The sequence below is a fragment of the Piliocolobus tephrosceles genome, chromosome 1 (assembly GCF_002776525.5).
Source record: "Piliocolobus tephrosceles isolate RC106 chromosome 1, ASM277652v3, whole genome shotgun sequence".
Classification (NCBI taxonomy): Eukaryota; Metazoa; Chordata; class Mammalia; order Primates; family Cercopithecidae; genus Piliocolobus; species Piliocolobus tephrosceles.
Window position 1 is genome coordinate 194,491,571 of NC_045434.1, and position 26,287 is coordinate 194,517,857.

Below are 26,287 nucleotides of genomic sequence, written 5' to 3' on the forward strand. Positions count from 1 at the left end.
TCTTGCAACCTCTGCCTCCCAGGTTCAAGCGATTTTCCTGCCTCAGCCTCCCGAGGAGCTGAGACTACAGGCACCCACCACGATGCCCAGCTAATTTTTGTATTTTTAGTAGAGACAGGATTTCCTCATGTTGGCCAGGCTGGTCTTGAACTCTTGACCTCAGGTGATCCACCCACCTTGGTCTCCCAAAGTGCTGGGGTTACAGGTGTGAGCCACCACGTGCGGCCTGTCATTCTTTTGTTGTTGTCGTTCTCTTTATAGCCAGCTCAGACTCCAGTTCACATCACCCACTGATTTATTATTCTTTATGTAAAAAGGTATATAAGCTTTTGGGCTTAATTACTTCTTTGGGTTTTCACTTTCCTTCTGACAACTCCTGTGTATACATAAAATATTTAAAAACTTTGTATGCTTTTCTCGTGTTATTCTGTCTTATGTCTGTTTGATATTAATACTTAGGCCAGGCTAGGCGCAGTGGCTCACACCTGTAATCCCAGCACTTTTAGAGGCCAAGGCGGGTGGATCACTTGAGGTCAGGAGTTTGAGACCAGCCTGGCCAACATGGTGAAATCCTGTCTCTACTGAAAATACAAAAATTAGCCGGGCATGATGGCACGTGCCTGTAATTCCAGCTACAAGGGAGGCTGAGGCAGAATCTCTTGAACCCGGGAGGTGGAGGTTGTGGTGAGCCGAGATCGCGCCACTGCACTCCAGCCTTGGTGACAGAGTGAGACTCTGTCTCAAAAAAAACTTAGGCCAGCCATAGAATCTAAGAGGGTAGATGGAAATTTCTTCTCCCCTACAGGAGCACATACAGTATGATGCAAAAATGAGATGTTTAGGCTTTTCAGGAACTATCTCTGTTAATCTCTCTGCAGCTCAAAAAAGCTACAACATGCATGGTGAAATGTTGTCCTGGGCTGTGGCCTAACTGGTCAAAATGGGTCTCAACGCAAGGTCTACTGACTCCTCAAGGCTTCGGTAGCCACCAAGCCGCTGTGGAATTGATCACTGGTCTCTAGGAGGCGGGAGTGTCCACTCTTGACTGGAAGCAAAATGAGGTTAGAATAGAGATAATGGTCTGTAGGAGTCTTCCTTCTCCCTCTCCCTACCACCCCACCCCCCTCCAGTTCTCTATTCTGGAACTTCTGCCCTGAGAGGAGAAGTTGCTGCCGCAAATCTTGCTCCAGATGGAGAGAGTTGTGCATTCAGCTTGCCCAACTGCCAATTTGAGGACATCTTCTAGTTTTGTGTCCAGTGTTCCTTCCTTGGAGGAACTTCCCCCACCCCCATCCCATGTGACACTCACAGGGCTGCCAATCACAGAACCCCACCTCTGACCACAGGAGTGACTCAATCCTGGGTCAACTGGACTTTCTCAGGACTTTGGAACCGTGGAGACACTCACGGATGGAAGCTGAGTCATTTGATGTGTTTCCCTTGAAGCAGTGCTTCTCATAACAGGGTCCTTTGACCTGCGGCAACAGCATCTGGGAACTTGTTGGAAATACAGATTCCCAGGCCCCAACCCACACCTACTGGATTATAAACTCTGGGGGTAGGCCCCAGCAATCTGTTTTAAAAACCCCTCCAGGTAATTCTGCTGCATACTAGGGAACCCACAAGTTTCTGTAAGTGGGATTCCCAGAGCTTACCTGCATCTTACCCTTTCCTTGGCCTTGGCTGTTGAGATCTTCCTTAGATTCTTTGGTCTTCCCAATGTCCTTCTAGTAAATTCTTTGTTTTGTTTGAGCATGTCAGAGTTGCTTTCTGTTGCTTGCAACCTAAGGACACTGACTAATGGTCCTCCCATCTAATTCATATCTACACAGACCCTTCTTGAACCATGGCCATATGTAGGCTGCAATGGCTTGACTTCACCCTGGTCTTTGTATTTTGCTTCAATGCCAAACATAATAACTCCAAAGCAGAGCTCAGCAGGCATCTGACTAGGCTCTTTCACTGTCCTGCCTATTTATTCAGTTGCCTCCCCAGTAATGCAGGTCTTTCTAAGAACATCTTTTATTCCTCCATTTATTTGACTTCTCTGTTTTTTCATCTTAGCTCCCAACCTCCTTTTTTTTTTTTTTTTGAGACGGAGTCTCGCTCTGTCACCCAGGCTGGAGTGCAGTGGCCGGATCTCAGCTCACTGCAAGCTCCGCCTCCCAGGTTTACGCCATTCTCCTGCCTCAGCCTCCCAAGTAGCTGGGACTACAGGCGCCCGCCACCTCGCCCGGCTAGTTTTTTGTATTTTTTAGTAGAGACGGGGTTTCACAGTGTTAGCCAGGATGGTCTCGATCTCCTGACCTCGTGATCCGCCCGTCTCGGCCTCCCAAAGTGCTGGGATTACAGGCTTGAGCCACCGCCCCCGGCCTTTTTTTTTTTTTTTTTTTTTTTTTAACTTTTAACAACACACCAATGGCATAATGAAGTTTGTTTTTTCTTTCCTATATGAGTTAAGGAACAGAATAAGCTGCTTTAGTAAAGAGACTCAAAAATACAGAATAATGTATTTATTTACTTATTTATTACTGAGGCAGGGTCTCATTCTGTCTTCCACGCTGGAGTACCATGGTGTGATCACAGCTCACTGTAACCTCAAACTCCTGGGTTTAAGGAATCCTCCTGCCTCAGCCTCCTGACTAGCTAGGATTACAGGTGCTCGCCACCATGCCTGGATCATGTCGCAGTGCAGCCTCAGCCTCCTGGGCTCAAGTGATTCTCCCACCTCAGCTTCCACTGGGACTGTTAGCTGGGACTATTAGCATGGGCCATCATGCCTAGTTACTTTACGGTCTCACTATGTTGCTGAGGCTGGTCTTGAACATTTGGGCTCATGTGATCCTCCTGCCTCCACTTCCCAAATTATTGGGATTACAGGCATGAGCCACCATGCCCCAGCTAGAGTAAATTTATTTTGAATCTCTTGTTTTACAGGTTTTGTTCGTTTTTCTTATTCTGTCTTTTGTTGTTGTTTTATCCCTTTAAGCATATGGGTGATTCAGGATGGGTCCAGAGGTAAGTAAGGGGCTCTGCTCCAGTAGCCATCTGGGGATACAGGTTCCTTCTATCTTGTTGCTCTGCCGTCTCCAAGGACATCACTGAAGCATCTATATACAAGCCTGTGGTAAGTGAGGGAAAGAGGAAGTAAATGGCTAACAATTTCACTTTAGGAAATGATGTAGAAGTGATGATCACATCAATCTATACATTTTCCAGTGGTGAGTAGTTACGTGGTCACACCCAGCTAGCTACCATGGCAACGGTAACCGTGAACTATGATCTGGATCTGGACAGCTATATACCCTGCTATATCTGGGGGAGAAAGTTATTTTATTACTAGAAGAAAGCTGGAAGTAATGGATAATGGAGACAGTTAGCAATCTTTTCACACTTTCTAATTCTGAGCCTTGTATCCAAGTGTTGAAAGGTCAAATGCCTTCACAGGGGCTAGGCAGGTGATTAACTGAGTAAAGCAATCTAAAAGGAGTGAGGTGACTGTGACAAAGTAGGAAGCACTGTGTCCTGTCTAAAGGGGGTAACAGATACTTGATCCCTTCCCCTTCTTCATTAACAGAATTCCAAGCTTGTTTGAGTGCCCAGCCTTGGAGCACAAATCATAATTTTCTATATCAATAGTGAAATTCTGTTTCTAGTGTCTTCAGCCTCCCCTGTGTCTGTGAATCTCCATATGACTCGGTCAGTGGGAGAGTTAAGGAAGTCTGGTGGGGGACTTCCAGGAAAGCTTTTGCTTTCCTAGTAAAGAGTCAGCCATGACTGGAGCTTCCCCATACCTGTTCTTCCTGCTTTGAATGTGGGTGAGATGCCTGGAGCTGGGGTAGCCATCTTGTGACCATGGGGTGGCAAGCAAGAGGAGAAAAGCAAAAGAACTGCGGTGATACTGAGCTAGAAAGAACGAGGGCCAGAATCTGCCTGACTCCAGACATCTTGTCGTGTGAGTAAGACAAAAAACCAAAACACCTATTGTTTAATGCAACTGAAAAATGGCTTATCTGAACTTCATGGCCGCTCGAAACTGATTTAATCCTTCCAGGTTTTTTTTTTTCCAAGTTTCAGTTATTTATTAATCAGTGTAATCTCCAACACATTACATCAACATGATTTCATGTATTTAGAGGAGAAATATTTCCTGATTAAATGGAAAATGGTGCAGATGGCTTCAGGAAGACCTTCATTTGAAAGCAGCTTTAATAGTGAAACACTTCATTTACAAATCTGGACCTTTTTTCTTCAGTTTGCTATAATCCACATTCACCGAGTAAAACTTGTATGAATCGTTGGGACCCAGTTTGTTCCAGGGCTCTAGGTTATTCTTTCTTTTTTCTTTCTTTCTTTTTCTTTTTGAGACTGAGTCTCGCTTCATCACCCAGGCGGGAGCGCAGTGTCGCGATCTAAACTCACTTCAAACTCCACCTCCAGAGTTCAATCAATTCTCTTGCCTCAGCCTCCTGAGTAGCTGGGATTACAGGCATATGCCACCACATCCAGCTAATTTTTTGTATTTTTAGTAGAGACAGGGTTTCACCATATTGGCCAGGCTGGCCTTGAATGCCTGGCCTCAAGTGATCTGCTCACCTCAGCCTCTCAAAATGCTGGGATTATAGACGCGAACCACCGCCCCAGGATTCTGGGTAATTCTTTCTGTCCCAACTAACATCTGGATTGGACAATGCCAGACTTAAGGCATATGATGCTGTTCTAATACCTCCAAATCCAATAAATAAAAAGAAGAGATCGAGCTCAGATGCTTCTTGGCCTGACTAAGGATCTGCTGGAGCTTGTTTGCAGCAGAGGTTGCCGACTCGAAAGGAGAGAACCAGCCTAGCTATCAGGCCCTAGACTAAGTAGTATCTACCCCAGATATTTTAACATGTATATTCACTTTATATAAAGATGAAATGTATACGCTACTTTGTAACTTAAAAAAAAAAAAACAAAAAAAAGAACTGGCCAGCCACAGTGTGGTTCATGCCTGTAATCCTAGCATCTTGGGAGGCCGAGGTGGGTGGATCACAAACAAGGTCAGGAGTTTGAGACCATCTTGGCCAAGAGACCAGCCTGGCCAATATGGTGAAACCCTGTTTCTACTAAAAATACAAAAGTTAGCTGGGTGTGGTGGTGTGCGCCTACAATCCCAGCTACTCGGGAGGCTGAGGCAGGAGAATTGCTTGAACCTGGGAGGCGGAGGTTGCAGTGAGCTGAGATCACGCTATTGCATTCCAGCCTGGACGACAGAGTGAGACTCTGACTCAAAATAAATAAATAAATAAATAAATAAATAAATAAAAAGTATCATTTTAATGACTGTAGAATATCCACTGTATGTGTAGCCTAGCAGCTAATCGATCCTTTATCATTGGACATTCAGGTAGTTTACAGTTTAGTTGTTTTTATTTTTGTTTTTGGGAGGGCAGTTTGCTATTATAAACAATGCTATAATGGACTAACTTTTAACTAAGCCTCTTCTTTTATTTTTTTTGAGACACAGTCTCACTCTGTTGCCCAGGCTTAGTGCAGTAGCACAATCTCGGTTCACTGCAACCTCCTTCTCCCGGGTTCAAGCTATTCTCAGGCCTCAGCCTCCCGTATAGCTTGGATTACAGGCACATGCCACCATGCCCAGCTAATTTTTGGATTTTTAGTAGAGATGGGGTTTTGCCATGTTGACCAGACTGGTCTCGAACCCCTGACCTCAAGTGATCCCACCTGTTTCGGCCTCCCAAAGTGCCGGGATTACAGTGGTGAGCCACTGCTCCTGGCTTTAAAGTTTCTTAATATACTCTTGTAATTACATTCTTGATTATTTTCTTAACTTTCCAGAAATGAAATGGCTGGGTCAGAAGACAATAAATAGCAATCTCTTTTAAGTAAAATGATGCACTTGCTTTTGGTTCTGTTTCTGCTACTTTGAGTAATCACTCATTTATTCATCATCCATTCACTTAACAAGCACAAGAAGCACAGAATAAAATGTGGTCCTTGTCTTCAAGGAGCTCATAATGGAATGGCAGAAGCAGGCAGGGCAACAGGCAATGAGAAGGAGTGACAACTGTGGCAGGCAGCTTTTGACAAGGTTTCCAGTGATCCCTGTCTCCTGATATTCATGCCCTTGTGTAATTCCCTACCCATGAATATAGGCTGGACCTAGTGAATTGCTTCTGATGAATGGAATATGACAAAAGTGATAGGATGTCACTTCTGTGATTAGGTTACAAATAACTGTGACTTCCCTCTTGATAGCTCTCTCTCTCTCTTTTTCTTGCCCTCTCATTTGCTTGGTCTGATGAAGCCAGCTGCCACACTTACTTGATGGAGAGGCCTACGTGGCAGGGAACCCAGGGAGGCCTCCCACCAGCAGCTCTTGAGGAACTGAGGCCTCAGTCCAACAGCCTGTGAGGAACTGAATTCTGCCAACCATCATGTGAGCTAGGAAGCAGATGTTTTCCACCAAGCCTTTGCTGACCAAGGACTTAGCTAAGCCATCCTGGATGCCTGATCCATTAAAACTGAGAGAATGAAGGGGTATAGTCTTAAGCCCCTACATTTTGGAGAATTTGTTACATGGCAATAGATGACTAATACACAAGCAGAGTGGTACAAATGAGTGTGTGATAGGTACGGGCATGAAGGAGAAGCATGAAACCACCATGGTGGGGAAGGGCCATGTCTGGTAGGAGTTCTGAGTGGAGGGCAGGCTTGCATTGCATTTTGCAAGCTAAGAAGGCATTAGTTAGGGGAAGAGAAGAAGTTTCCAGAACAAGCAAGCTCTAACTCTAAGACCATTTCCCTAACCTGTATTACCAGATCACTTGTTGCACCCTTGGCTAGAGGTAAATTCACTGTGAAGTTAGCAGAGTTTAAGCCCCAGGGCCCCTCACCTGCATAAATTCCTTTTAAAGCCCAAGAAGGGTCCTAGTAATGTTGTGTTTACAATTCTGCATTATTTTTCTTAAGGAGAGCCGCCTAATTTAGGCCCCTGCATCAATGGACTTGCCAAGACCCTTTTAACGCCCTGCCCCTCGACACTCTCAATCTATAGCATATACTTACCAGTCCTATTTGGCTCTGCCTCCTCAAATACTGTTTCTCAGCAGCTCACCCTAGCCCTTCAGCCTTTACTTCCTTAACCTAAACAATCCAGGTTCTGGAGTTTTCCCTACAGGCCCTGTTCTTTACCTCTTTAATCATCTTTACTGCTGTTTTTGTTTTATTTATTTATTTTATTGAGACGGAGTTTTGCTCTTGTTGCCCAGGCTGGAGTGCAGTGGCGCAATCTTGGCTCACTGCAACCTCCGCCTCCTGGGTTCAAGCAATTCTCCTGCCTCAGCCTTCCTGAATAGGTGGGATTACAGGCATGCACAACCACGCCAGACTAATTTTGTATTTTTAGTAGAGATGGGGTTTCTCCATGTTGGTCAGGATGGTCTCTAACTGCCGACCTCAGGTGATCCACCCACCTTGGCCTCCCAAAGTGCTAGGATTACAGGCGTGAGCCACCACACCCGGCCTTTTACTGCTGTTTTTGAAGACTCAAAAAAGTTTTTCCTTAAGTGGTAGTTTCCAGAATGGATGTGTTTTTGTAAAAGGCAAGCCTGGTTCCTGACCAGATGGCATTCAAGCAGGGAGGGCCACATGGGGCCCTCAGAACAGCCTCTCTGCCCGTTGTTTCCCTACCTCCCACCCCCAACTTGAGAATGACAAAGTTTCATCTGATGAAAGGAGGGAGTGGATGCGGAGAAAGTAGAAGGGGCAACAGGAGAGGGGGCACCCTGCAACTTCCTTAGAGATGGGACCTCTCTTTTAAGATGCTTTTGGCATCTCAAGCTGCTGATGGGTCCAAGAGGGAAGGAAACTGACATCACTCATACCTACTCTATGCCAGGCACTTGGGCTTTCCAGACACTGTATCATGGAATCCTTGCTACATCCCTGAAAGAGAAAGACTCCTCATTTTATTTTATTTTATTTATTTTTGAGACGGAATCTCGGTCTGTTGCCCAGGCTGGAGTGCAATGGCACCATCTCTACTCACAGCAATCTCCGCCTCCCGGGTTCAATTGATTCTCCTGCCTCAGCCTCCCGAATAGCTGGGATTACAGGCATGAGCCACCATGCCCAGCTAATTTTTTAAAAAATATCTTTTGTAGAGATAGAAGTCTCTACAAAATTTTGTATTTTTAGTAGAGATGGGGTTTCTCCATGTTGGTCAGGCTGGTCTCAAACTCCTGACCTCAAGTGATCCGCCAGCCTTGGCCTCCCAAAGTGTTGGGATTACAGGCGTGAGCCACTGCACCTGACCAAAACTCCCCATTTTATTGCTGAGGAAACTGAAGCACAGCCAGCAAGGGTCAAGTCAGGCCCAGCTAACTTGAGAGTCCAGCCTCTAACCGCAGCCCATGAACCCCCATCCTTCATTGATTCTCCCAGGGGCTACTACCTACATTCAAGTCCTAGATGAAAATTGGTGAGCATCACAACAAAAATCCACTCAGAAATAAGTTTAATAAATGAAAAAGTCGGGCAGGCCAAACTCCTGATTCTGGGAGTTCTGTGTAATAGAAGAAGACTCATCAGTGACCTGGGAGTCCTCCCAGGGTTGGGATTCACTTCTAGAGAGAAAAAAAATATGTATTGACAAGAAAAGGCAGGAGATCTAGGCCCCTAATCAGAAGATGGGGATGAGAGTTAGTCTGGACAGAGTATAGTGTGGGGATAACAATGAACAATGAAAGTAATGAGAATAGCAACTATTGTTTACTGAGTGCTTACAAGGTGCCAGGCACTGTAATACACACACACACACACACACACACGTGATATAGGTTAGTGCATTTCATCCTCACAGCAACCCCAACTAAATCTTACACACAGAAGCAGTGGTGAAGCAGACCAAAGTCTGTGCTTCTGTGTGTAAAATTCTTCATCTTCAGGCTCCTCAACCTAAAAATAGAAATGATAACCATGACTTTTTAGTAGGGTTGCTGTATAAACCTAGTTGGTTAAATGTAACCACTAGGCTTTCCTAAGTCTCGGAGAATGAGAATGGGAGAAATCTAGCCCCGGTAAATGACACAAACCTGGAGAAGCAGGGCTTACAAAGTGCGATAACTTGGGAGGGTGGGGCATAGGGGTGGCTAGGGCTCATCCAGACCCAGATCTTCAGGCAGCAGAGGTGACTCATGGGAACCTCGGAAGCTAGCAGTTGAGTGCTTTGTACGAAGTTTGCAAACAAAGCTCTTGGGTCCAGAGAGGGTGGAGGGATGCAGAGTGTATCAATATCAATATCCATTGGCCTCTCTCCAGATTGGCTCAGGAATCTGAGTGGGAGGAGCTTAGGTCTCAGGGGTGCTGACGTGAGGCTGGACTAGGAAGCTGCAGCTTTCTGGGCTCTTTCACCTTCAAGGTGCTCCTACCCCAGCGCTGGAGTCACACACTTATGTTTGGATCCTGCCCTTCCCACCTCTGGGACTTCGACTTAATGGTTTAACAACCTTGAGCCCCAGTTTTCTGTAAAGTGGAGAGAATCAGAATATATATAGCCAAATGATAGATAGTAATTGTGCCCTTGGGAGAAGTCAGTGAGGTGCTGCATATGAAGGATTAACATGGTGCCTCGGATGGTGCATGCTAGTAAATAGCAGCCAGATTATTGCCAGATTCCTATTTAAGGGAGCCGAAGAAGCTTTTTCTGCTTTCCGCTTCCTTTGCCTCCCCATCGCCTTCTTTGGTAGGGAAGCGGAATTGTATTCCAGAGGCAGAGTACATGTAATGCCTCTCTCACCTTTCGTTTCACCTCTGAATGATTTTTATTAGTTTTGTTGTTCACAGCTCATTTCACAAAGTTGTAATTTGTGTCTTGCCTGGAGAATATTAAACTGTCAGATAAAAGCAATAGATTTTTTTATGCTAGGAATTTTCACTATGCCGATTTTCTATGTCTTTTATAGATACAACATTGGGTCAGCCATGGTTCATTGATTGAAAACATCAGTGACCAATTCTGGTCTTAATAACAGCAACAACAAAAATATTTTATTGGAAAGATATGGGATAGCTTACCGAAGGGAAGCTGAAAGTCAAGCCTCAGAAAGAGCACACAGGGTAGCTCCGGGGATGTAGGTAGCAGGAAGTTTTGTTTGTTTGTTTTGTTTTGTTTTGAAACAGGGTCTCACTCTGTCGCCCAGGCTGGAAGTGCAGTGGTGCAATCATGACTCACTGCAGCCTCAACCTCTAGATTCAGGTGGTCCTCCTGCCTCAGCCCCCTGAGTAGCTGGGACCACAGGTGCATGCCACCATGCCTAGCTAATTTTTTTATTTTGTATTATTTGTAGAGACAGGGTCTTGCTATGTTGCCTAGGCTGGTCTTGAACTCCTAGGCTCAAGCAATCCTCCAGCCTTGGCCTCCAAAAATGCTGGGATTAGAGGGTGAGCCACCATACCCTGCCTCATAATACCTTCTAATTGCTAGTTCATTTTCAAATTTCCTCGATTGTTATAAGAATTTTTTTTTTTTTTTTTGAGATGGAGTCTTGCTCTGTCGCCCAGGTTGGAGTGCAGTGGCACGATCTTGGCTCACTGCAACCTCTGCCTACCAGGTTCAAGCAATTCTCCTGCCTCAGCCTCCTGAGTAGCTGGGATTACAGGCATGCGCCACCACACTTGGCTAATTTTTGTATTTTTAGAAGAGATGGGGTTTCACCATGTTGATCAGGCTGGTCTCGAACTCCTGGCCTTGTGATCCACCCGCCTCGGCCTCCCAAAGTGCTGGGATTATAGGCGTGAGCCATCATGCCCGGCCTAAGAATGTATTTTGTAGACTTTTTCCCAAATCAGGATTGTATCAAAGTTCACTCCTTGCGATTGGTTATTGGGTCTCTTTACTCTCTTTTAGTCTAAATCCCCTACATTTGTGGATTTTTCATGATGTTGACATTTTGAAGAGCTCAGGCTAGTTGTGTAAAAAATTTTATATTTTTTTGGTACAGTATTTTTTATTATGGTAAAATATGCATAAGATTACAGTTTTAACGATTTTAAAGTGTACAAATCTGTGGCATTAAGTACATTTATAGTGTTGTACAATTATCACCACTGTCAATTTCTGAACTTTTTTTTTTTTTTTGAGATGGAGTCTCGTTCTGTCGCCAGGCTGGAGTGCAACGGCGCGATCTCGGCTCACCGCAACTTCCACCTCCCGGGTTCAAGCAATTCTCCTGCCTCAGCCTCCTGAGTAGCTGGGACTATAGGCGTGCACGACCACAGCCAGCTAATTTTTGTGTTTTTAGTAGAGACAGGGTTTCATCATCTTGGCCAGGATGGTCTCAGCCTCTTGACCTCGTGATCTGCCTGCCTCAGACTCCCAAAGTGCCGGGATTACAGGCTTGAGCCACAGCACCCGGCCAATTTCTGGAACTTTTTTATCATCACAAACTAAAACTCTGTACCACTAAACAGTAACCCTCCATTACTTCTTACCTGTAGCTCCTGGGAACCTTTATTCTACCGTCTGTATCTATGAATTTGCCTATTTTAGGTACCTCGTGTAAGTGGAATCATATAATATTTGTCCCTTTGTATTTGGCTTATTTCACTTAGCATAATGTTTTCAAGTTTCAGCCATGTTGTAGCACATAACAGAATTTCATTCTCTGCATTGCTCTTTTTTTTTTTTTTTTTTTTTGAGACAGAGTCTTGATCTGTCACCCAGGCTGGGTGGCAATGGTGTGATCTCGGCTCACTGCAACTTCTACCTCCCAGGTTCAAGCCATTCTCCTGTCTCAGCCTCCCGAGTAGCTGGGACTACAGGCATGCGCCACCACGTCCAGCTAATTTTTGTATTTGTAGTAGAGATGGGGTTTCACCATGTTGGCCAGGCTGGTCTTGAATGCCTGACCTCAAGTGACCCACCTGCCTTGGCCTCCCGAGGTGCTGGGATTACAGGTGTGAGCCACTGCACCCGGCCTGCATTGCTCTTTAAAGTTAATTTATTTGAGTCTTATATTTATTTTCTTATAACTTTTTAAACTTTTTTTAACATGAAGGAATGTATTTAGATGTATTCTCAAATTTAAGAGAATCAGTGTAGACTTTTATGCTGGCCAAGTTAATTAGATTTAGATTAGTGAGCTCATACTGAGTGGGTTAATTTATCACCAAATTGGAGTAAAATTAACCTTCCAAAACGAACATAGTTTATAGCTTTGAATGAATAACCACCATTTCCTATAACAAACATTCTTTTAAAAATGTAGTTTCCTATAATAAAAATTAATAGCCTCAGGATTACAAGTAAATACTCCCTGGGATTATTAAAACAAGCATTTCAATAGTATAGAAAAGCTCTTTGTCTTTTTAATTAAAAGACTTAGTCTATTTTTATGATGACATAGTTCAGAATTCTTTTAGATGTATCTTAAATTTTATGGTAACTCTTATGCAGAAATTCACTAACCCTCGGCTTTGTCTTTTTAAACAAAGCAGGCTGGATAATTAAGCGCTTGGCATTCTCTAAAGCAATTAGGCAAATAGCATCTCAAGTTTCCTGATAAACATCAGGTCTTTGAGATTTATTATAATTTTTTTCTACATCTCTATACTCAACGAAAGCTTCATAGTATAGATTTTGTTGTTGTTGTTGAGACGGAGTTTCGCTCTTGTCGCCGAGGCTGGAGTGCGATGGTGCGATCTCGGCTCACTGCAACCTCTGCCTTCTAGGTTCAAGCGATTCTCCTGCCTCATTCTGGGATTACAGGCACCTGCCACCACACCCAGCTAATTTTTGTATTTTCAGTGGAGACAGGATTTCACCATGTTGGCCAGGCTGGTCTTGAACTTCTGGCCTCAAGAGATCCACCCGTCTCGGCCTCCCAAACTGTTGGGATTACAGGCGTGAGCCACCATGTCTGGCTCATAGTATAGCTTCTGTAAGTCCATTGTTTTCTGATTTTTAATCACTTACATATGTATGTATCTGTCATAATTCTAAACACTTTACATATGTTTGTTGTTTAACTCTATGAGATAAAGGCTTTTAAAAAAATCTTCTTTTTTTGGTGCATTTAAATTTTATTTGAAATTTCATTTTTATTTATTTATTTTTCAGCAGAGTTTTGCTCTGTTGCTCAGGCTGGAGTGCAGTGGAGCGATCTCAGTTCACTGCAATCTCTGCCTCCTGGGTTCAAGAGATTCTCGTGCCTCAGCCTCCCGAGTAGCTGGGGTTACAGGCATGTACCACCACACCCAGCTAATTTTTGTATTTTTAGTAGAGACGAGGTTTCACCATGTTGGCTAGGCCACTCCTCACCTTATGTGATCCACTTGCCTTGGCCTCCCAAAGTGCTGGGATTACAGGCGTGAGCCACCGCGCACAGCCCATGCTGTTTTAAATCTCCATTTTACACGTGTGAAAACTGAGGCACTGAGCAATACTCGACCTGTCCAAATGCACACAACTATAAGTGGGAGAGCCAGGATTCAAACATGCAATCTATTTCCAGAGTCCTTGAAAGTCTATACATTCTTACTATGGGGGAAGAAGAAGAAAGAAAGAAAACGAAAGCAAAGTTGACAGAATGTATGACATGGTCCCTTCTATCCACAAGAAACATCCATTATTAACAGTTAATTTTTTTGTTGTTGTTTTTTGTTTTTTTTTGAGACAGAGTCTTGATGTGTTGCCCAAGTTGGAGTGCAATGGTGTGATCTTGGCTCACTGCAACCTCTGCTTCCCAAGTTCAAGAAATTCACTTGCTTCAGCCTCCTGAGCAGCTGGGATTACAGGCATGCGCCACCATGCCTGGTTAGTTTTTGTATTTTTAGTAGAGATGGGGTTTCGCCATGTTGGCCAGGCTGGTCTTGAACTCCTGACCTCGGGGGATTCGCCCACCTCAGCCTCCCAAAGTGCTGGGATAACAGCTGTAAATACACAGATAATGGCATTCTTGGGGGGGAAGGGAGAGCCACAAATTTTTTTTTTTTTTTTTGAGATGGAATCTAGCTCTGTTGCCCAGGCTGGAGTGCACTGGCATGATCCTGCTCACTGCAACCTCTGCCTCCTGGGTTCAAGCGATTCTTTTGCCTCAGCCTCCCGAGTAGAGAGTAGCTGGGACTACAGGCATGTGCCACCATGCCTGGCTAGGTTTTGTATTTTTAGTAGAGACAGGGTTTCACCGTGTTGGCCAGGCTGGGCTCAAACTCCTGATCTCAAGTGATCCACCCACCTTGGCCTCCCAAAGTGCCGGGATAACAGGTATTAGCCACGGCACCCGGCCGGTATAGCCATGATTAAAAGCAAATATGAATCCATTATGTGGTTGGCAGGAAACTTCCAAGCAACCTAAGTTTGACACAACTCACTCTCTGGAATTGGACAGGGATACGGGCCCCCACTAACCCTGCTAACTCAGCTTAAATGTGGGCAGCTGACAACTGCTGGGTCAGTCTAGTGCTCAATAGGGCAAAGGCAGGGACAGAAACCAGGTATCCCAGATGAGTCAGCCAGAAAAGATAATCCAGCACCAGCAGGTCTGTGGGTCTTGTGCTGGCCATGAGGACAGTTCTCAGTTATGCGGAGTCCCAGGGCTATGCCAAAGCAGCTGTTACTGGTTGTGTGCAAGATACTGTCTGAAGTGTGTTAATCAAAATGAAAGGCATCCTGGTAGGAGAGTGTTGAACATGGCATGGGTATAGCCATGTGTGGGAATCAGGCATCCGGAAATGGACAAAGTGGGGCCACTGCAAATAGTACAAGAATGAATATACACAATGACTTAGGTCAGTAGTTCTCAAATGTTTTGATATCAGGATCCCTTAATGCTGTTAAAAATTACTTGTAACCCCTATGGCTGGGCACAGTGGCTCACGCCTGTAATCCCAGCACTTTGGGAGACCGAGGTCGGTGGATCACTTGAGGTCACAAGTTTGAGACCAGCCTGGCCAATATGGTGAAACCCCATCCCTGCTAAAAAACAACAAAAACAAAAAAATTAGCCAGATGCGGTGGCATGTGCCTGTAATCCCGGCTACTCAGGAGACTGAGGCATGATAATCGCTTGAACCCAGGAGGCAGAGGTTGCAGTGAGCTGAGATCATGCCATTGCACTCCAGCCTGGGCAACAGAAAGAGACACCTATCAAGAAGAAAAAAAAAAATTACTGGTGACCCCAAAGAGCTTTTGTTTATATGGATTATAGCTATTTATATTTTCTCTTTTAGAAATTAAAACTGAAGAAGCTTGAAAATGCAAGAATATACCAACACACATTCCATTAGCCATTAGCAATGAATCAGCATATAGTCCCTGGAAAATTCCACCACACCTTTGAAAGAATGAGAGTGAAAAAGGCAAATAATGAGTTAGTATCATTTTTAAAGTAGTTTTGATTTCACTTACTCCCTGTTAGTGTCTTGGAGGTCTCCAGGAGGTCCCCAGACCAAACTTTGAGAATTACTGGTCTAAATAATATATAGTAGGCTGGGTGCGGTGGCCCACGTCTATAATCCTAGCACTTTGGGAGGCCGAGGCGGGCGGATCATGTGAGGTTAGGAGTTCAAGACCAGCCTGGCCAATATGGTGAAACCCCATCTCTACTAAAAATACAAAAATTAGTAAGGCATGGTGGTGCATGCCTGTAGTCCCAGGTACTCAGGAGGCTGAGACAGGAAAATTGCTTGAACCTGGGAGGTGGAGGTTGCAGTGAACTGAGATTGCACCACTGCACTCCAGCCTGGGAAACAGAGTGGGACTCTCAAAAAAAAAAAAAAAAAAAAGAAGAAGAAAGTTAGGACTGGGTAAGTACTGTTTTTGCAAGCCATCATTGCTGCTAGTACCTTTCATTCATTCATTTTTTTTTTTTTTTTTTGAAGACAGAGTCTTACTCTGTTACCCAGGCCGGAGTGCAGTGGTGCTATCTCAGCTCACTACAACATCTGTCTCCCAGGTTCAAGCGATTCTTGCTCCTCAGCCACCACGCCTGGCTAATTTTTGTATTTTCGGTAGAGACAGGGTTTTGCCATGTTGGCCAGGCTGGTCTTGAACTCCTGGCCTCAAGAGATCCATCCAAAGTGCTGGGATTCCAGTTGTGAGCCATCGCGCCCGGTCTATTACTGCTACTACTTTTCAAGACTCAGAGAGACTAGAAACGGAAATTCTGGGCTGGGAGTGGTGGCTCATACCTGTAATCCCAGCACTTTGGGAGGCTGGGGCGGGTGGATCACTTGAGGTCAGGAGTTCAAGACCAGCCTGGCCAACGTGGTGAAACCCCATCTCTACTAAGAATATAAAAATTGGCCGGGCACGGTGGCTCACGCCTGTAATCCCAGCACTTTGGGAGGCCGAGGTGGGCAGATCACGAGATCAGGAGATCGAGACCATCCTGGTTCACATGGTGAAACCCCGTCTCTACTAAAAATACAAAAAATTAGCCGGGCGTAGTGGCAGGTGCCTGTAGTCCCAGCTACTTGGGAAGCTGAGGCAGGAGAATGGCGTGAACCTGGGAGGCAGAGCTTGCAGTGATTGCAGATCGCGCCACTGCACTCCAGCCTGGGGGACAGAGAGAGACTCCGTCTCAAATAATATAAAGATTAGCCGGGTGTGGTGGCAGGTGCCTGTAATCCCAGTTACTTCAGAGGCTGAGGCAGGAGAATTGCTTGAACCTGGAAGGTGGAGGTTGCAGTGAGCTGAGATTGTGTCATTACACTCCAGCCTGGAAGACAAGAGCGAAACTTCTTCTCAAAACAAAACAAACTGATATTCTGCTGCGCAAAAACCTCACGTCTCCAGCAATGATCATATTGGCCAACAGAAACAGCCGAGTGCAGGAAATGGCTTCTTCCTCATTTCTCCCTTACAAATCTTACCTAAATACATCTAATGGACCATATCTAGTTCTTACCCAGAATTCTACATGGATGGAAGCCTGTGAAATGCCATTTATAAAATTCCACCTCTGCAGTATGAGAAGGTTCACTAGAATGAAGCAGGAAAGTGTTAAGTCCCAGTTGAACATATTCAACACACATTTCTGTCTATGGATTGATTAGAATGTGAGCTCCATAAGGGCAGAGAGTTTAGCCTGATTTGTGGTGTTTTCGTTTTGTTTCGTTTTTGAGACAGGGTCTCACTCTGTCACCCAGGCTGGAGTGTAGTGGCGCAACCATAGGTCACTGCAGACTCGAACTCCTGGGGTCAAGCAATTCTTCCACCTCAGCCTCCTGAGTAGCTGAGACTACAGGCATGTGTATTGGTGATATTGCTGATACTCTTCTTTCTTTTTTTTTGAGTTTTGCTCTTGTTGCCCAGGCTGCTGGAATGCAATGGCTTGATCTCGGCTCACTGCAACCTCCGCCTCCCAGGTTCAATCGATTCTCCTGCCTCAGCCTCCCAAGTAGCTGGGACTACAGGTGCCTGCCACCACGTCCAGCTAATTTTTGTATTTTTAGTAGAGACAAGGTTTCACCATGTTGGCCAGGATGGTCTTGATCTCTTGACCTTGTGATCTGCCCGCCTCAGCCTCCCAAAGTGTTGGGATTACAGGCGTGAGCCACTGCACCCAGACAGAATTTCCTGCCTTTTTAAGGTTGCATAGTATTCCATTATATGTATACCAAATGTGTTTATACATTCATCCATCAATGGACATTTGGGTTGCTTCCATCTCTTAGCTATTGTGAATAGTGCTGCTGTGAACATGGGTGTGCAAATATCTCTTGGAGATCCTGCTTTCAATTCTTAGGGATACATACCCAGAAGGGGATTGCTGGATCATACATTAGTTCTATTTTCAATTTTTTTCAGGAACCACCATATTGCTTTCCATAAGGTTGCGCCATTTTACAATCCTACCAACTACAGATTGCTTTTAGAAGCTCAACGATCATATATATCATAAGAAATTGCCTCAAGTACAATATAGAACATCAACAGAAATAAAATCCAGACCATTGTACTTCATATACGTCAATCAGGAGGGTTTAAATTAATAACTCTTATAAAACACTGATCATACATTCATCATGTCTTTTCAAAATGGAAATATATAAATTAGAGGTCTTATTTTTATTATTTTACTTTATTTTTATATATTTGTTTATTTTTCGAGACGGAGTCTCTCACTCTGTCGCCCAGGCTGCAGTGCAGTGGTGCCATCTCAGCTCACTGCAAGCTCTGCCTCCTGCAATTCTCATGTCTTAGCCTGCTGAGTAGCTGGGACTACAGGTGCCTGCCACCACACCTGGCTAATTTTTGTATGTTTTGTAGAGATGAGGTTTCACCATATTGGCCAGGCTGATCTTGAACTCCTGACCTCAGGTGATCTGCCTGCCTCAGCCTCCCAAAGTGCTAGGATTACAGGTGGGAGCCACCGTGCTCAGCCTTTGGATTTTATTCTTTTTTTTTGAGATGGAGTCTTGCTCTGTAGCTCAGGCTGGAGTGCAGTGGCACGATCTCAGTTTACTGCAACCTCTGTCTCCCGGGTCCTGGTTCAAGCAATTCTCTTGCCTCCCGAGAAGCTGGGATTACAGGCATGCGCCACCATGCCCGGCTATTTTGTATTTTTAGTAGAGACGGGGTTTCACCATGTTGGCCAGGATGGTCTCGATCTCGTGACATTGTGATCCACCTGCCTCGGCCTCCCAAAGTGCTGGGATTAAGGCGTAAGCCACCGTGCCCGGCCTGGATTTTATTCTTTTTTTTTTTTTGAGACGGAGTCTCTGTTGCCCAGGCTGGAGTGCAGTGGCATGATCTCGGCTCACTGCAAGCTCCGCCTCCCAGGTTCACACCATTCTCCTGCCTCAGCCTCCCGAGTAGCTGGGACTACAGGCGCCCGCCACCAGGCCTGGGTAATTTTTTTGTATTTTTAGTAGAAACGGGGTTTCACTGTGTTAGCCAGGATGGTCTCTATCTCCTGACCTCGTGATCCACCCGCCTTGGCCTCCCAAAGTGCTGGGATTACAGGCGTGAGCCACCGCGCCCGGCCTGGATTTTATTCTTAAATGACTGTAAAGACACTGGAGTGCCAGCAAGGTACAGCTTCTGCTCTGGGGAGGAATCTGCATGCTGTCTTGTAGCTCTGTTTTAGAATCATAGCTGCCACATAATGATATTTTGGTAAATGTTAGAATACATATATGATGGTGGTCCCATAAGATTATATAATATTTTTACTGTACCTTTTCTATGTTTTTTAGATGTTTAAATACACAAATACATGCCATTGTGTTTGTATCCTAGGAGGAATAGGTTATACCATATAGCTTAGGTGTGTATAAGTCCATTTTACGATCTTCATACAATGATGAAAGTACCTAATGAGGCATTTCTCAGAACATATTCCTGTCCTTAAACAGCGTGTATATGTATGTAAATACTTTAGGCATAACCTTTCTGGGGCTATTGCATTGGTTACTCATGGGCTCCCTCTGGTGGAGTTGGTGGCTCAGTTTGCAGGGTTTTCAGACCAGGAAAAGCAAAGTAAATGAGCAATTTAGCCTTCCATTCAACAAACATTTACTGAGTGCCTACAATGTACCAGGCTCCATTCTGGTGCTGAAAAACATCCGTGAACAAATTGGACAAACATCCATGGACTCATAGAGCTTACATTCTGGTAGGGGGAGAGAGACACTAAGCCAAATTTACAAGCAACTTGTTGGATGGGAAAGTACAAGGAGGATGGTAGTGTTCCAATTTGAAATGTAGTGTCAGGGAAGATCTCATTGAGAAAGTGACATGTGAATAAAGATGTAAATGAGGTGAGTGGGTGAATGATGCAGGTATCTGGGGGAAGAGCACTCCAGGCAGACGGATTAAAAAGCACAAAGGCCCCGAGCCTACCTGCAGGTTTGAGGAAAGGCAGAATCCAGTGTGCTTTAAGGGGAAGGATGACAGGAGTAGGAGTTGAGGTTAGAGCAGAGTTGTACTGGAGGTGTCAAATCTTGAGGGTCCTGTAGGCCAATATAAGGATTTTGGTTTTCACTCTGAAATAGGAATGCATTGGAGGAGGGACATGATCTAATTAGGGTTTTAATAGGAGCCCATTGCTACCATATTAATAGATTGTGGGGGCCGGGCATGGAGGCTCACGCCTGTAATCCCAGCACTTTGGGACGCTGAGGTGGGCGGATCACTTGAGGCCAGGAGTTCAAGACCAACCTGGCCAACATGGCAAAACCCCGTCTCTATTAAAAATGTAACAATTAGCCGGGTGTGCTGTCAGGCACCTGTAATCCCAGCTATTCAGGAGGCTGAGGCAGTAGAACCCAGGAGGCGGAGGTTGCAGTGAGCTGAGATCAGGCCACTACACTCCAGCCTGGGTGACAGAGGGAGACTCCATCTGAAAAAAAAAAAAAAAAAGATTGTGGGAAGGCACGGGTATAAATAGGGCACTCACAGTCACTGACTGACTGGTTTATACCAACGGAGGCAGTAAATGGTCAGATTCTGGACAGATTTTGAAGGCAGATCTTGCAGAACTTGCTGATGGAGTAGATGTGGGATATGAGAGAGGAGTTAAGGATCTTAGAAAATGATGTTGCTTAGTATATTGTCATCGGAAGAGGTGATCAAATATACAGTCAAAAAATGTAGAAAATAGTGTTTTCTGGATTTTGTTATTTGTGGTATTTGTGAGCTAATAAAAATGTTTTTATTTTTTCTCATTATAAAAGGTTCACTTTTATATCTAATATTGTATTTGTAATTTTGGGGTTTTTTTGTTTTGTTTTGTTTTTTTTTTTTTGACAGCATCTCACTCTGTTGCCCAGGCTGGAGTGCAGTAGCATAACCGTAACTCACAGCAGCCTCTACCTCCCGGGCTCAGTCAGATGCGTGTCACCACACCTGGCTAATTTTTCTGTTTTTTTTTTTTTTTTTTTGTTGTTGTTGTTGTTTTGCTTTCTTTTGTAGAGACAGGGTCTAACTTTGTTGTCCAGGGTGATCTCCAACTCCTGGGCTCAAGCAACCCGCCGACCTCGGCCTCCCAAAGCGCTAGGATTTCAGGCATGAGCCATTGCGCCTGGCCTTGATTGTTTTAAAGAGGCCCCAAAATTGAATAAACGTCAAGTCTCCACAAAGCCTGAATTCAACCTTGCTTCTAGCCCATACTTGGGTTGTAATTTAAAATTAACAAAACATTTAAGGATTTTGTTTCTGAAAACAGTGTGCACGAAGTGAGTTGTAAGCTTAATATAATATTAAGAATAAACTAAATTTGGGGATAAAAAGATCACCTTGCGGTCAGGTGCAATGGCTCACGCCTGTAATCCCAGCACTTTGGGAGGCCGAGGGGGGCAGATCAACTGAGCTCCAGAGTTGGAGACCAGCCTGGGCAACATGGCAAAACCCCGTCCGTACCGAAGAATACAAAAATTAGTCAGACGTGGTGGTGAGCACTGGTAGTCTTAGCTACTCGGGAGGCTGAGGTGGGAGGATCACTTGAACCCGGAAGGCGGGGGTTGCAGTGAGCTGAGATGGCGCCACTGCACTCCAGCCTGGGCAACAAGAGCGAAACTCCATCTCAAAAAAAAAAAAAAGAAAAGAAAAAAGAAAAAGAACAAAGAAAAAAGATCACCTTGGGCTAGCCTCCCAAATGTCCTCCAAAACTTCCCACTCATTCTCCTTCCCATAGTTTTTCTAAATCTACCAAATGCACCTAGCACTTCTCACGTTCTTTTTACCGAGGTAGGGATTACGCGCATTTTTAAAGACCTCCTTAAAAGTGAAGGCTATAGCACCATCGGGACTGCCTGGGGCTCACGCAGAAGCTGCCGTCTAAGTGGCATCGAGAGGGGCGTGGCCATGAGCGGGTCTCGCAGTGCCGGCGGAATGGGCGGAGCCTAGGCGCTTCCCCGCCCGGTCAGACTCAACACATGCGCCCAGAGGCTTCTAGTGGAACGAGGTGTGGATCGTGAGGGGACTCTGGCCGCTTACTTCCGGTTCCTAGGGATGCGCATCCGGGTCACACTAACGCCGCGGTTTCCTCCGCTCGCTTGGTTCTACTGTGGGTCTGGACTGGTCTCCATGTCCTGCTGTGGGACTTTTACAGCCTTTGGGTGAGTCTCCGCTGCCGACAGGGTTTGAGCGCAGCCGGTTGAGCACGGCCTGAAAGGTCTAGCGTTCTGCCTCGGTCCTTGTGTGTGGGAGTCTATTCGCCTGTCCCTTGTCCCTGCAGTGCTTCACTCACCTCAGCCCTTTCCTTCACGCTGGCCTCGCCTTATTCACCTCAGCTTAGCCTTCTCGCGCTTCTGTGCATCTCTCGCCTTGCTGTTTTTCCTCAGCCTCATCAGCCCCTTTCCAACCTCGGTTTCTTGCCTTACATCTCAGAGCTTCTCTCAGCCACTGCCTCTCCTTTTTTCTCCCCCTCCCTTCTTTTAGCACCTCTTTTCCCCTACCCCTGATCTGGGATCTCAGCGTTCTTTCACCCGGCGAGACGGCCCACCTTCTAATTGTGCTCACTCTTCACCACTGAGAAACTGAGCCTCTCTCTAGGGTCCTAGGTCCTTGTCCCCCAACTTTCTTCACCTTTGATCATTCCTCCTGGGACCAGTAGGTGACAGTGCTTCTCCTAGGGTTCTCCTGCCAGTCCTTAGCTAGAGAAGGGCTTTGCCAAAGCCCCGAAATGGGAAGACTTCCCCAGCCTGGGGGAAGTTTTGCCTTAAGGCGCTGGGTTAGACTGAACTCTAGTAGCTTCCATAGTTAGGGTTCAACAAAGGCGTTCCTAGTTCTTCGCTTTACCTCAGTTTTGGGGCTCTCTCAAGAGCAGCTAACAGGTGGCAGGCACACGGTACTGCTGGCGATTGGGCTGGCGCGATCTTGTGAATTGACAAGTCATGAGGACGTTCTGTCAGTTTTGTGTTCCCATGAGAATGGATGTGCACAGCTGAGACAAAAATGCGAATGTTTTGGGACGTTCAGCTCTGTTTTCGGCGTGGACGTTTCTTAGAGGACACTTGTGATGATAGAGGACAGGGTTTGCGAGGAGATCATTAGCCCCAGATATATGAATTTATTGTGTTGTTACCGAAAAGTGTTCTGCTGAAGAGTTCACTATAGTAATTTCAAAGTAATCTTTTTTAAACTTAGTATGCACATTTGCGTTTTTTCATTTTTACCCTATTAAGTTTTCTACTTGTCTTCCTCTTCCTTCATTAGCCAGATATTACTTAGAATTACATTACTCAGAAGCACATTGCTTAGAATATTCTTCTAACTTTTGTGGGTTTTTTTCCTTACCATTTCCACCTTTGTCGTAAAACTGTCATTTTCTCATTTTGAGATTTAGGGCACCTTTCTTAAATTTCCCTAGAGGTTTAAAGTCATTTATAACATGAAAGAATTGCATTTAATAATGGTTAGTGCCCCCTTTCCCAAATTTCTTGATCCTAAAGTATAGTCTTGGATAATCTTCATTTTTTCCCCATGTTTATGGTGTATATCTAGCACTTGATTGCAGAGGTTTTTGTGTGATCAGTTTCTGTAATCTATAAATTGTGCTTTAAAATGTAGTACTTCAGGCCGGGCGCGGTGGCTCAAGCCTGTAATCCCAGCACTTTGGAAGGCCGAGACGGGCGGATCACGAGGTCGGGAGATCGAGACCATCCTGGCTAACACCGTGAAACCCCGTCTCTACTAAAAAATACAAAAAACTAGCCGGGCGAGGTGGCGGGCGCCTGTAGTCCCAGCTACTCCGGAGGCTGAGGCAGGAGAATGGCGTAAACCCGGGAGGCGGAGCTTGCAGTGAGCTGAGATCAGGCCACTGCACTCCAGCCCGGGCGACAGAGCGATACTCCGTCTCCAAAAAAAAAGTAGTACTTCAGTATGAACTTAAATACAGCTCTGAGCACCTGCTTATCTTTTGGCTAATTAGCTATAGAAAAATGTCCTTCATTATATGATACATATACATATGAGAGTGTATAGACCTTGGCTTATTCCAAAATTGGGCTTTCTTCGGCTGTTTTTAGCAAAGGACTTTGGAGTTTGGCCATGGTAGTCCTAGAAGCCACAGAGAAGGACCCTTCTAATTGGCTTTCAGGATTTACCTAACTGCTAAGCGAAGCCTCTTTGAAAGTTTCTTATGTGTACCTCCTCCCCACTACCTAGCTCTAGCTTCTGTCCAACCTGGCCTTACTATTTTCCATCCTTCAAAACTAACCCCAATGTGTATGACTTACTCCAGCTGCTTCCTTACCTTCAGGTTTATGGGCTTCATTTAAGCCATGAGAATGCCAGCTTTATTAATGCAGATTAATATAAGAACGTTAAACCCCAAAAATGACGGGAAATCACTCTGTCTTCAAAACAATAGAAAATAATAAAATCTACTTTTAAAGATTATATACCATTGTCACTAGTAAGAAGTGGCACTTTTATTTACAAAGCATAAAGAAATTAGGGTTTAAGTCTGGCATGGTGGCTCACACCTATAATCCCCAGCACTTTGGAAGGCCAAGGTGGGAGGATTGGCCAGGAGTTCAAGACCAGCCTGGGCAACATAGACAAAATTAGCCTGGTGTAGTGGTGTGCGCCTGTAGTCCCAACTACTCAGGAGGTTGAGGTTGGAGGATCGCTTGAGCCCAAGATTTTGAGGTTACAGTGAGCTGTGATCACGACACTGCACTCCACAGGGCAACAGAGTGAGACCCTGTCTCTTAAAAAATAAATGAATAAATTACAACTTAAACAGTTAATCATTTTTCCAAGGTCATTTTTTTTGAGTCCCGTACGTGCTCTCAGAGTAGCGGGTGTTAATTCCATTAAAGCCATAGGCTGGAAAGCACAATATAGTATTTAGTGGGTCGTTTCAGTATATGTATGTCATATATGAATGAGACTATTAGGATAGGAAATCTATGACACGGATTTTAAAATCCAAAGCCGAAGTCATTTTACCTTCAAAGAGGGACTAGAGAAAGAAACTGTTTTGTGCAGAAGTAGAAGTTGAAAAGTTTTAGGAGTCTCTTTTGTTCTTCTAAAATGACTTTGGCCTGTATATTCTGCATTGAAGCCATTAATTAAATGAGTGTCCTGTATTGTCATTGAAGCAGTTGTGTTCATGCTGCTGATCTTCAAGCCTGCCCCTCCGCCTAGCTGCCAAATGAAATCAAACCAAACAAACAAACAAACAAACCCAGAGACAGCTTAATGTGTGTTTGTTTTTAAAGCTCAGGAAAAAAAATTACTGTTGATTTTCTATAAAAATTTCTACTTTAGTTTGTAGCCCTAAGGGCTCAATTTAAAATATGTTTCTGTATATTAGCTTTATGCTTACCAAGTTTTCTTATTTTGGTTTGGTTTGATTATTTTTTGTTCTTTTTTGTCATTTTATTTGCTAGCGTACTTTGTCTTACATTTTTTTGTTTGTTTTTTGGTCCTTGAATCCTATGTTTAAGGAGATGTAGTTTTTTGTTTGTTTGTTTTTTTGTCTCAAAAAAAAAAAAAAAAACCTTGCTCTGTTGGCCAGGCTATAGTGCAGTGGCACGATCTTGGCTCACTGTAGCCTCGACCTCCTGGGCTGAAGCCATCCTCCCACAGCCTCCAGAATAGCTGGGACTACAGACTTATGCCACCACACCTGGCTAATTTTTAAATTTTTTTGGAGAGGCAGTGTTTCACCATGTTTCCCAGGCTGATCTCAAACTCCTGGACTCAAGCAATCCGCCTGCCTTGGCCTCTCAAAGTGCTGGAATTAAGGTGTGAGCCACCACCCACAGGCGGCTGATGTAGTTTTGAAAATTTAAGAAACAAAATATACCTCCAACAAGTCCTTGTCACTTGTACCTTGTAGCATTGTGGTTTCTGTGCTCTGCCTAAGCTTTTTCATGACTTCATTTATTTTGTTTAAATTATAAATAAAAGGCTCATGGAACTTCTTTTTAGGTAGCAGCTTGTTCAAAAGATATTTCTGTTCTGCATGTAACAACAGGATACTTTAGCTCATGTATGATTTAAATGGAGGAAGAATAGTTCGAAATAGGAATGTGTATTTTAAAATATTAGGAATAGTCAGCACTTTGGGAGGCCGAGGTGTGCAGATTGCCTGAGTTCAGGAATTTGAGAACAGCCTGGGCAACATGGTGAAACCCCATCTCTACTAAAATACAAAAAATTAGCTGGATGTGGCAGCGTGTGCCTGTAGTCCCAGCTGCTCGGGAGGCTGAGGCACGAGAATTGCTTGAACCAGGGAGGCAGAGGTTGCAGTGAGCTGAGATCGTGCTACTGCACTCCACCCTGGGCAACAGAGGGAGACTGGTCTCAAAAAAAAAAAAAAAA

The 26,287-nt window shown here is 44.7% G+C and overlaps 1 protein-coding gene across 5 annotated transcripts in view; it reads left to right on the top strand.

Moving 5' to 3' along the window:
• The first annotated feature begins 21,895 nt into the window (after nucleotides 1-21,895).
• The window catches only part of EYA3 (EYA transcriptional coactivator and phosphatase 3), a 120,640-nt gene continuing 116,248 nt past the window's right edge, over nucleotides 21,896-26,287 (top strand). For 4 of the 5 annotated variants that reach the window (XM_023219475.2, XM_023219472.2, XM_023219477.2 and 1 more), the window contains exon 1: nucleotides 21,904-22,068. The gene's annotated coding sequence lies outside the window, so the exon portion shown is untranslated. Of the gene's footprint in view, nucleotides 22,069-26,287 lie in introns of all 5 variants that reach the window. The other variant, XM_023219473.2, reaches the window with a different exon arrangement.